Raw genomic sequence first — 12,292 nt, forward strand, 5'->3', positions numbered from 1 at the left:
CGATGGAGCAAGGAGACAGTGGTGTTGGCCATGACTCAGCCTTTATCTTTATCCATGGCCTTTCTCCCCTGCTGGGGTTTCCAATGGTGCCACACATTCCAACTTAGAAGATTTTAAATTCTCAAAAATTCAATTAAAATGCTCCCAGCTTGATAAGAGGAAATCAGACATAATTATGTAACAGGGTGTCCTGGCTAGTTTTATGTCAACTTGACACAAGCTAGAGTCATCTGAAAGGTGGGAACCTCTATTGAGAAAATGTCTCCGTAAGATCAGGTTGTGGGCAGGCCTGTAGAGCACTTTTTTTTTTTTTTTTTTTTTTTTTTTGGTTTTTTGAGACAGGGTTTCTCTGTGTGGCTTTGCACCTTTCCTGGGACTCACTTGGTAGCCCAGGCTGGCCTCGAACTCACAGAGATCCACCTGGCTCTGCCTCCCGAGTGCTGGGATTAAAGGCGTGCGCCACCACCGCCCGGCTAGAGCACTTTCTTAATTAGTGATCGATGGGGGAGAACCCAGATCATTGTGGGTGATGCCATCTCTGTGCCAGTAGTCCCGGGTTCTGTAAGAAAGCAGGTGGAGCAAGCTAGGGAGAGCAAGCCAGAAAGCAGCACCCCTCCATGGCCTCTGCATCAGCTCCTGCCTCCAGGTTCCTGTCCTGTTTTAGTTCCTGTCCTGCCTTCTTTCAATGATGAATAGTGAAGTGTAAGTGTAAGCCAGAGGCTTTGGTCATGGTGTTTCATCTCAGCAATAGAAACCCTAATTAAGACACATGATGATCCACTTGCTGTGTAGTAATAAATCCAAACACATTGTACTTAAAAACAAGAGTTTTTGACAGCTGGAGGTCAGAAGATGACACATTGATTCCTTCAACCAGAAATTCACACCTAGGGTGCCAGCCAGGTGCCTATCGGCTAGGATTAGTGCAAGTTAAAGTCGATGACACCATCCTTAATCTCAAGACATTAATTTGGAGAAGCAAAGATGCTGTCATCCATGTGTGGTGGCACATGCCTATAGTCCCAACTCAAGGCTGGAAGAGTGTGAGTTCAAGGGCAACTGGGCTGCATAATAAAAAGCCATTTTAAAAAAATACATTGTCAAAGAAGTCACCAAGAATAAGATCAAGGGGTGGTAGTGGGGGAGGGGGTCGTGCGTGATGGAAAAGGATACTGTTGTCTTTCTGTGAAGAGCTAAGGGAGGCTATGACAGGGAGAGCACATCGCTTCTTGCTCAATGGGAAGGATTATGGAGACTTTAGACATACATGCAGCAAGACATTTTAGGCATCTACTAAATGCCAAGCTCTATTGCAGGGTCCTAGAAACACAAAGATAAGCAAGTGGCCTTCCCTGGGGTGGTCAGATGGTGGCAGGGAGGCAGTTGCTGCCTGGTAGTCTGGGTTGGTAGAGTCAGTCAGATGCACGGTGCTGGTGTGACTCACTCCATGAATCTCTCTTCACTGGTGACACAGGTCTGCTGTACCCACTGTGGCCTCTGCTTCCTTCCTGATACAACTACCAGGCATTGGCTACCCATCAGTCAGGCCCGGCTCAGAACACATGTCCCCAGATAACAGGGGCTAATAAGGCTAACGACAATATAACCAAGTAGTGAGTGTTTGGCAGATGGCCTGTGACCTGCATCCTCAAGGACGAGTACATTTTTGTAGGTTAGGAACTTCTGAGTCCCCCGTCATGACTTGTGCTGTCTCTGGTCTACCAGCAACTTGGGAAGGTCATGATTTCCTTTCTAGTGGCAGCGGGACTTATTTAGTACCCCTCGAATAAGGTCCTGCTGGACCAGCCTGTTGGAAGGAGTCCAGGGTGCTGGCCCAACAGCTGGATTTTCTTTGGCAGAAGGAAGTCTAGCTCTTGATGCAGCTGTTACCAAGCGGGGCAGGGAGAGTGAGCTCAAAGTGCTTCATGGGTCCTGGCACTGGAGACTGGAGTGGGGGCGGGGAGGGCAAGGCTGGGGTGGCAGCAGGCAGGGCACCAGGCCAAAGGAGACAGGAAATATTCGGGGCTTTCAGACATTTTGTCATATGGTTGTTTATTTGGGAGGAGAAGACCACCCAAGAAGCCCTGGTGCCCATTCCTCTGAAGATAACCCAGTGGGCGCTCGCTCACGTCACTACCACCACCTTGGACACACAGGAACAGTGAGCTTACCACGTCCAGAGCTTCTTCCGCTCATCAGTCCATCAACGCCACAGGAAGGGAGCCAGCTTCCTGCTGCTCTTGGGCAAGTCACTGACCCGCAGAATCTGTGCTCCACCTGTAACAGAGGAAACTCTTCCGTCTGCGCAGATGGGTGGAGGGCTGTGAAAAACAGACCAGAACAGCTGCATCCAGATGTGCGGTTTCTTTCCTCGGAGCAACCACCCAGGTTGGAGAGTCCCACTCCTCCATACTCCACTGCTGACTAAGGGATGCCTTTGGCTGAGGATCTTCTCCCCCACCCCACTCCTGGACCCACCCCTGCCCACAGGTGTGAACTGCCCACAGCAACCAGCTCCCCGATTGAGCTCAGTGTGTTCTAGTGCGATCTGTCGCTTTTCCTGCCTTGGTCTCTTACACTGCGGCCCTCCAGGCCCTTGGGCTCGCTTTGCAATGCCCTGCCTTTGTGCATGCTCACACGTCATCTTTTCCTTTCTTCTGGGGTGTGCATCCTTCCAACGCTCACCAACTCTATTCACTTGGAAAAGCGAAACAGAAATTTCCTGACCTTAAGCCACAGTCCACATAAATTCTGGATGAAGTGTGGAAAACAAAATTGAAACAAGAAAGACGTTGGTAGAAAAATGTTGGCATTTATACCTCCAAGAACCAGGAGGGTGTTTCTGATAGAACATCAGTCATAATCTCAATCAAGCATCGAGAGGCAAATAAAGATTGGAGTTGTGTGCACTCCCCGGGGTCAGTGGAGACAGACACATAAGGAAGGTTTAGAAGGGTGTCGAACAAGAGGTTAAAAGCGGTAATTATAGGCAAGTAAAGGAAAATTTTTGCGTTTTATGAATGTGAATGGGAATTTAGCTTTTTAAGATTTATTTTTATTTTTAAATATGTGTCTGTAAACATGAATGTAAGTACCTGAAGAAGCCAGAAACCCCGCCTAGGGTTTCTCTAGCCCTGGACTTTGGTTTTAAAATGCCTGATACACTATGTCTTGGAAGTTCAAAGACTTAGAATGCTGTTGTTTGTATCATCTGGAATATTTAAAGCATCAATATTCCAAAACCATGAGTTAAAGCTAATGCTTAAAAGAATATTTGCAACATGTGTGACAAGGGGTTAATCCTTTCACAGCGTGAAAAGATCTTAGACACAAGAAACAAAGTGAACAGCTAATTTGAGAATGGGCAAAGGGCACATGCAATTACAAAAAATGAAATGACTAGAGAGGGTATGAAAAAAGATGTCAGCCACATCAATTCTCTTAAAAAGGTAAATTAAAACAAGCTTAGAGGGAGTTTCTCAATGTGCAGTCCTAGAACAGTTCAGGTCCTGCCTGGCTGCAGACTCTTCTGTCCCTGCTCTCAGTGACGTCAGGCAAGTCCCAGCTCCACATGTGTACAATGCTGTGATAATGATGGCCACGTCATACACTGGTTCTGAGGATCCATGGGTTCTTATTTACAAAGGGCTACCTCGTCAGTGTGTGGTGTACACCTGTATTCCCAGCATGCGGGAAACTGGGGAAAGAGGACGCTATACATCTGAGGGCCACTGATCTACACAGAGAGTTCCAGGCTAGCCAGGGCTATCTAGTCAGACCCAAATAAAACAAGAAGTTTGGCCATGACATGTGCCGATGTTTGGCTGCCAGAACATGCTCTCAGTCATGGGACAGGCAGTCTTGCAGAGGTGGCAGTGGCTCCAGAGTGCCCACAGATCTTTCTCACCAATATCATCTCTGTCTCTCACCAATGTATTGATGTCAGGACTTCCAAATTTGGTTTCTCCTGAGCTAGATTAAAAAAAAAAAAAGACATTACTCCTGTCTTGCATTCTGCATCACGTGCATAACACCTGCACCCACAGCCACCTCCAGGTGGGCCCTCTCTGATGACACCTGCTTTAGCCTCTAAGTGGCTAGGCAGCTGAACACAGTCAAGTGAACACTGGGAAAACATTTCTCCTAGGCTTCCCTTTGCCAGCAGAGTCGCAGAGGGCATGTTCTTCTCCAGGAATGTCTTTCGATGAGTTTCTCCTTTCATACCCTTGAACCTGTGATGGTGTCTGGCCAGTTTTTAGACACTGTTAAGGCTTCTGTCCTACTGTCCCAATGCAAAGCAAATGGTTTCTTTTTTTAATGGCGTCAGTATCTTCAGAAACCACGACTTCCTTACCTCCTGCTTTATAAGACCTGTTGTGAGAAGCCTGCCAGTCTCTCGGGCCTTTCTACCAGTTTTCCACTATAAACCTGGCTAAAAGCAGCCATCAATAACCCTGCCACAGCCTGAACATATTACTTTCTTGAAATTGCCACCACCAAATAAATTTGTCCATTACTTTAAAATTCACTCTCACTCAAAGTCTCAGGATATATAAAAAGGTAAATTTTTTTTTCAACAGGATTTAACATGAATAACCTTTACTCCAATTTCCAAGACAGTCTTCATTTCCACATGAAACTTTCTGATTACAGCATTAACTGCCCATGTGTCTCTTAGCATTCTGGACCTCTTAGCTCCCATCAGAATCATCAAACCCTGCTTACAGGATCTCATTTAAAAAAATATCTTTTAAATCAATTATATAAAATACTTAAAGTCTTACAAAATACTTTACATTTTTATGTAGTGTGTGTGTGTGTGTGTGTGTGTGTGTGTGTGTGTGTGTGTGTGTGTGAGAGAGAGAGAGAGAGAGAGAGAGAGAGAGAGAGAGAGAGAGCATGCACCATGGCACATGGGTGGAGACCAGAGGACACCTTGGAGGAACTGGTTCCGTTTTCCTACCGTCTGGTTTCTGGGGACTAAGACTGTCAAGTTTGTTCACTAGCAGAACTGATAGAATGAATCTCTTGTTATTATGGGAGAAGAGCTGAACACCTGCTCGACCCTAGTAGATTCCGCTCTTCTCCCGTACTTGGAATGTCTGTAGTGCGGTGGTTTGAATAAGAACGGCTCCTATGCTCTTACATAGTTGAATGCCTAGTCACCAGGAAGTGGAACTCTTTGATAGGATTAGAAGGATTAGGAGGTGTGGCCTTGTTGGAGGAAGTGTGACACTGGGGTGGGCTCTGGGGTTTTCAAAAGTCTATACCAGGCCTAGTTTCTCTCTCTTTCTCTCCCTTGGCCCATGGGTGTAGCTCTCAGCTACTGCTCCAGTGCTCCGGGAGCCACCATGCTCCCCACCGTGATGATAATGGACTCACCCTCTGAAACTGTAAGTCAGCCATCCCAATTAAATGCTTCATTTTAAAATAAGAGCTGCCTTGCTCACAGTGTCTCTTCACAACCAAAAAACAGTGACTAAGACAAGCAGTCACCACCCAACCACCCTAGGAGGTTAGGTAAGTGGTGTGACTGACTGAATCTTGGGGAGAGGAGAGGGTGATGAGAACGTACTTCCCTGGAGTTATAGGTTGGTTCTTTGGTGGAGAGTCATATCAAAAGTCATATCCAAATCACATGTGAAACAAGATGGAATCCTAAAAGCTGAGGAACTAGGTTGGACACAGACATGTCCCACTATGATAGGCTGAATCCCTGGCCAGTCATATCTCATGGACGGCTTCAAGTCGTCTAGGCTTCTGCTCAGATTCTTTTGAGCTATTCCCAGTCTTTATTAAAGCTGTTACCCACAGCCTCTTTAGGGTCTGGTGTGGCAAACAAAGGAGCAGGTGGGTATAGCCTCACAGCCTACCTATACCAACTTCTCTATAGGGCATGTAGCACCTTCTCTAGGGAGACCATGAGAGAAGGGTTAGACACAAAGAATGAGATGTGTTATAGCCAAGTGGGAGCAGTAAGAGCAATATAGGACACGGTGGAAGAATTTGAAAGACCTAGAAGTCAAACTTCCAAACCCATAGTATTCTGTAGGGGAAGCTGGCCCCTGGGAAACATTACACATGTCTACTAAACAAATCAATGATTAACACTGGCGTGCACATGGATTTCAGTATTTCTGTATTTGTAAATGGCTCTGTTTTGTGGGGAGAGGTTGAGACCGAGTTTGCCTGTATTGTACTGATCGCCTGGAAATTTCTACCTAGGTTGGGCTGCCTTGAAGTCATGGTACTCTTTTGTTCCTACCCACCTCTTTAGCTCTGTGAAAGAGAAACTCATTTTGATATTTATTAAAATGGTAATGAGGATTTCTTTTCAAGATTGTTGTAATGAGGAGTATGCAATTGGGGGAGAGATGAGGCATAAAGAACTGGGGAGTATGGAGGGGGTCAGTTAAGTGAGCAGATGGAAAATCTCCAAGACACAAAATCAAGGGTAGACAGCTTCTTGCTAAACTGATTTGACCGGATTTTGGTTAAAGGCAGACCAGAGCAATCAGACATCAAAAGTAGAGGAAGGGTTTGATCGAATATCAAGATGCTCCAATGTTGAGCATGGTGGGATTCTCACTAAACTGAACTAGTAAGATTCTTGCAAATCTGGACTGGGCAGGATGAAGAGAGGACCCAAGGATGAGAGGCAGGTCTGCCTCAAAGGAGCCTGTTTACAGTTTGGCCAGAAGAATCTTTGTTAATGCTCAATTAAAATGGACATATATAGGTTATGCATATGGTGTGGTTATTAATATTAAAAAACAAAAATGTATAACTTTTATCTTTGCTAACAGAAAATATCCTCTTGTGAGGTGTGAAAATGGAATGTAACATGGAATCCTGGGTTATCTCTGGACCAGAATTTATTTCTTTTTTATTTTTCCAATCAATGAGAGTTGATGGAATGTTTAGATTAGATAATAGTGGTGTAATTGATGGCTCTGCTCTGAGCTTGATTGTTTTGATTGAGAATGTCTTTTCTCTTAGAAAACACTCACGGAAGAATTTTCAATAAAGGAGTATCATGTTTTATTCTCAAATGGGTTTTGGAAGTGGTATTATGTATATTCAGGGGCCATCAGGGTAGAACATGCTTGGCAAATGTTTGTGCTGTGGGATAATGCTTTTGTACACTGGTTTAATAAAACACTGATTGGCCAGTAGCCAGGCAGGAAGTATAGGCGGGATAAGCAGACAAGGAGAATTCTGGGAAGAGTAAGGCTGAGTCAGGAGACTCCAGCCTTCTGTCCAGGGAGCAGCATGTAAACAGGAAAAGCCATGGAACACATGGCGACATATAGATCAACAGAAAAGGGCTGAGTTTAAGTGTAAGAGCTAGTCAGTCGTAAGCCTGAGCTAATGGCCGAGCAGTTATAGTTAATATAAGCCTCTGTGTGTTTACTTGGGTCCGGGCGGCTGTGGACTGAATGGGACACAGAAAAACTTTAGCTACATGTTTACATTTGGGGCTCAATGTAGGTGTGTGTGTGTGTGTGAGAGAGAGAGAGAGAGAGAGAGAGAGAGAGAGAGAGAGAGAGAGGGAGAGGGAGAGGGAGAGGGAGAGGGAGAGGGAGAGGGAGAGGGAGAGGGAGAGAGGGAGAGGGAGAGAGGGAGAGGGAGAGGGAGAGGGAGAGGGAGAGGAGGGAGGAGTTTGTGGTTGCAAGTGGAGGACAGAATGATCTCAGGTTTCATCCTTGGGAGTGTCATCCTCCTCCTTTGAGACAGGGTCTCTCCTTGGCCTGCAGTTCACCAGTTAGGCTAGAGTGGCTCCTTGGCCCCAGGGAGTCTCTTGCCCTTTTTATGTGCATTAGCAATTGTGCTCTTTTCTACTTTCCTGAAAATTAAAGAAACAATGGGGGTAGGGGAGTGAGAACCTGGATCCTGGATTCTTGAGTCAGTCTCTCTCTCTCTCTCTCTCTCTCTCTCTCTCTCTCTCTCTCTCTCTCTCTCTCTCTCTCTCTCTCTCTCTCCTATAGGGGCAGCATTACAGAGAAACTGCCAGCATAGATCTAGTCCCAAGTACTTTTTTCTGTTTTTCCCCAGATGTTGCTAACATCAGAAATTTCATATATACAATGGTCACAACAAAATGTGTTATATACAATTGTCACAAGGAACATATAATAGAAATACATTTATGAGATATAGTTCTAGAAGTTCTATAAATGTCAATCTTCTCCCTTTCCAAGTGTGCCTCTTAATATTTTTGAGAATAGGTAAATATTAAATCCAATGCTCAGAAATTTCTTTGCAGTTTATTACAGTTTACAATTTATTTGCAATTTATTCACACTAATCGTTCACACAGTACTCCACACACGTGATACATAGTCACCCCTTCAGGCATGTTATCCATGGGGCCAACACTTGCCTACATCTTGTCTCATCTGGTCATCCCAGCATCTCTATGGAGTAGAAAGGGTCCCATTATTATTCCTCTTTTATATATTTACTAATGGAGGCTCCAAGAAGTTGAATGATGAGCTATGTCCTAGGTTAGCTGATAAATGGCAGAGTCTGATGGTGAATCTTATGGCAAAGTGAAGTTACTGTTGTGCTTATATATGAGCAAGTGCAAAGTTTTGCAAAGTCCACTGAATCTCTGTTATTATATGTGACCATAATCACTCCAGGATTTTAAAATGGGATTCTGAGTTCTTCCCTAGCCATGTGCAAGGCCCTTGATTTCATCTGCAGCAATATAAATACAACAAATAAATACAATAAAAATGAGCTAGGCCTCGTGGTGCACGGCTGTAATCCTGGCTACTTGGGAGGCCAAGGAAGGAGGATTGTAAGTTCAAGTAAGTAACTTAAGCAACTTAGTAAGGCCAACTTTTGTAGCTAGAGTTTTCCTGCCTTGTCCACAGTCAGGACAAATCTCTGTCACCCGCCAGTCCCACAGCTGCTCAGATCCAACCAAGTAAACACAGAGACTTATATTGCTTACAAACTGTATGGCCGTGGTAGGCTTCTTGCTAACTGTTCTTTTTTTTTTTTTTTTTTTTTTTGGTTTTTCGAGACAGGGTTTCTCTGTGTAGCTTTGCGCCTTTCCTGGAACTCACTTGGTAGCCTAGGCTGGCCTCGAACTCACAGAGATCCGCCTGGCTCTGCCTCCCGAGTGCTGGGATTAAAGGTGTGCGCCACCACGCCCGGCTGCTAACTGTTCTTATAGCTTAAATTAATCCATTTCTATAAATCTATACCTTGCCACGTGGCTCGTGGCTTACCGGCATCTTCACATGCTGCTTGTCACGGCGGCGGCTGGCAGTGACTCCTCCCGCCTTCCTGTTCTTTTTTTCTCCTCTCTGTTAGTCCCGCCTATACTTCCTGCCTAGCCACTGGCCAATCAGTGTTTTATTTATTGACCAATCAGAGTAATTTGACATACAGACCATCCCACAGCAAACTTTAGTAACTTAGTAAGTAACTCAAAATAAAAAAGGAAGGAAGGTCTGGGGACATAGGTCACTTGGTGGTAAAGGTCCTGGGTTCAATACCCAGTACTGAAAAAATAAAACAACAACAAACAAATGAATAAAAACAAGAAGAACACCCCCCCAAATCAAAGAATCTTGCTTATTTAATTTCTCTGTTCATGAAGAACCATCAGTGTGAGCATGAGTTGGACACTTTGGAGCTGAACAGACACCGAAGCAAAGACCATAAATGTGGTATGCATCTGCTTCCTTTAGGAACATTTGCTAGCAGCCAGCATTTCAGAACCTTTCCATCTTAATTGTGTGTACACTCAGGGAAGTTTGTCTTCAGTACTTAGGTCCAGTCACCTCGAGGCTTACTGCGGAGAGGATAATGAATGCCTAGTCCCTAGCTCCTGGCATTTCAAGTTGTTTAGCTGTGAATCATTTGCTCTTCACCACAGAAGCGGGGAGAAACTTTGCGATTCAGAACCACTTGCTTTTCTAAATAGGACACCTTTTCCCTGGCTACAGCCACCCTCATTCCCAGGACGGCATTCTTGTCATCTTGGAGCTGGTCTAGGTTGTTCCTGAATGCAGCCCCATACTTGGCAGGGGCACAGCCGAATTTATGGCTCAGAAGAAAGCATCTACCTGGATCAGCAATATTCCACATTGCTGAAGACCCTTCAAATGAAAGACAGTCATATAGACAACCCAGCATGGGAGGGCAGTAGTTTCCAGACCTACTTAAATCAAGGGTATTATTTTTGCTGCTCTGGAAGACCCATTAACTTGGAAACCGACATTCTGAGCCTAGAAAACCTCTTCATTTCTTCAGGAGATTTCTCTACACTTCCCTGGGTCTTTGGAGAGTTTCAATATGGTTGTCCAAACTTGAGTCGGACAACTTCCTGAATAGGAAGAGCCAGGTCTCATTGGCTCATTAGCGCCATATAACGACTGTACCCAAACCCTGTGTTCTAGATGCCGCCTCCCATCGTTCGACCTTGGTTTTTCCCTGTCATATCCTATTTCAGGCGTGTTTTCTCTTGCCATACTATATATACACACAGATATATATGTGTATATATAGTCTTACAATATAACATCGCACAATATACGTTTAGTATGTGAATTAATGAAATGAATAAGAACATCTCGATGGCTAAGAAGAATCATCAAGCAAAACTACAGGAAATTCCTAAAGGATATCACGGAGTGTTTGCTGCACTAGAAGACCATGATGGAATCCCAGCGCTACTGCCTTCTATTGATGGGCGGCCAGATTTGAGGAAAGGTAGTGGCGACTCTTTCCTGAGCCACAGTTGGGCGTCCCTCGCGGCTCAGGACTTTGAATAAACTTTCTTGAGCCCTAGGAAAGATCCAGAGAAAAGACCAACTGACGTCCGGACAATACATCATCATCAGTTGGGGGAGGCCAAGGGATCCTATCTGGAAAGGTGGGGAGTAAGGCTGGTTCGAGTGTTTCAGTCTGCTGCAGTCTAGAAACTCTGCCTCAGTGTCGCCTAGCCTTAGACAGTATGTTCAGGCCCTCCTGGGACGAGTCTCTCTCCTTCTGCGTTTAGAAATGCCCATCACCACTTTGGGACCTGGCAGAAGTGGGAGGAGCCAAACCCTCTCTAGACCCTCCCCCTTGGTTGAAAGTCTTGGGAGTTACTGGTATGCGTGAGTGAGTTCTGGGGAGTTACTGGTGTGCTTTAGCCCCGAGCAGGTTTTGGGGACACGCACCCGAGCGTCCTGCAAGGTGATCTTGCTCCCAGGGATTGGGGCGCTCTGGGGTGCTGCAAGCCTGCATTCGTTGGTATCTACGAGGCGTCTTGGAGCGCTCGTTGAAATTCCGGGAGCAATAAAGAAACTTCTCACCCTCTTTTGCTCCTGTTTTCGGGTGGGAAATCAGTGCTCGAGTGGTTTAATTTCCCATCCTAATCGGACTGTGTAAAAATCGTGCACCGAGCGACTGAGCCAAGCTCTGCAGCCCGGCTGTCCCGGGTCGGCATGCGCCTAAAACACCCTGCAGTTCTGGGCTATCGCTCCGGTGTGAGCGGGTCCGGACGGGCCGCAGAGGGCGTCTGGAGACCGGAGAAACCGCGGCCGCCTGGCCCGTGGCCTCGGCCGGGGCTGTCCCTTTAAATCCTGGAGGAGGCAAAGAGAAAAAAGAAAAGAAAGAATAAAGACACCGAGCCCCCAGCGTTGGGTGGCTCTGCCGGGTCCCCCGCGCGCCGCCCCTGCGTAGGGACCTGACTCCAGCTCGCTGCCCGCGCGGGTCCTGGGCGTCCCCGGCAGCGCCGCCCACTCGCCAGCGACTGTCAAAATAGAAATTAGCGGAACCGGGAGGAGGCCGGGCCGCAGCAAGTGCATGTGTGGCAGGGCGGGGAGGGGGCGGGCGCGAGCGAGCCAGAGAGAGGCGACCGCACACATCCGGGCCCTTTAGCCCCGTGCGGCCCCCCGAGCCGTGGGCGCGGGCGCTGGGCTCGGGGCGCGGGGCTGCCAGCCGCGGTGCGGGAGGCGGGGCGTGCGGAGGGCGGAGGCGCGGCCCCGGGAGGGAGGAGCTGCCCGCGCGCCCGCCGCTCGGCTGCACACCCGCTGGAGCAGCCCCGCCACGAGACTCTGACAGCGGCGCGGCCCGCGCGGCTCGGGAGCGCAGGGACCGACGGACAGCGGCGGAAAAGGAGGACGCGAGCGCTGCGGCCGGGAGCCAAGTGCGGGAGGCGCGCGGGGTCGGCGGCGCGCAGAGGTGAGCGGCTCCGCGCGCGGGCTGTCAGGGGTCGGCTTCGGTACCTCAGCTGCCTAGGCGGGTCGGGAGGTCGCGGGGCTCCGCCAGGGTGGCTGTGCATCCT

At 47.4% G+C, this 12,292-nt stretch overlaps 1 protein-coding gene across 1 annotated transcript in view; it reads left to right on the forward strand.

Annotated features, from left to right (window-relative positions):
• The first annotated feature begins 12,000 nt into the window (after positions 1–12,000).
• The window catches only part of Zbtb7c (zinc finger and BTB domain containing 7C), a 337,455-nt gene continuing 337,163 nt past the window's right edge, over positions 12,001–12,292 (forward strand). The window contains exon 1 of the mRNA XM_015992670.3: positions 12,001–12,189. The gene's annotated coding sequence lies outside the window, so the exon portion shown is untranslated. The remainder of the gene's footprint in view (positions 12,190–12,292) is intronic.

This window comes from Peromyscus maniculatus, chromosome 19 (genome assembly GCF_049852395.1).
Source record: "Peromyscus maniculatus bairdii isolate BWxNUB_F1_BW_parent chromosome 19, HU_Pman_BW_mat_3.1, whole genome shotgun sequence".
Taxonomy (NCBI): domain Eukaryota; kingdom Metazoa; phylum Chordata; class Mammalia; order Rodentia; family Cricetidae; genus Peromyscus; species Peromyscus maniculatus.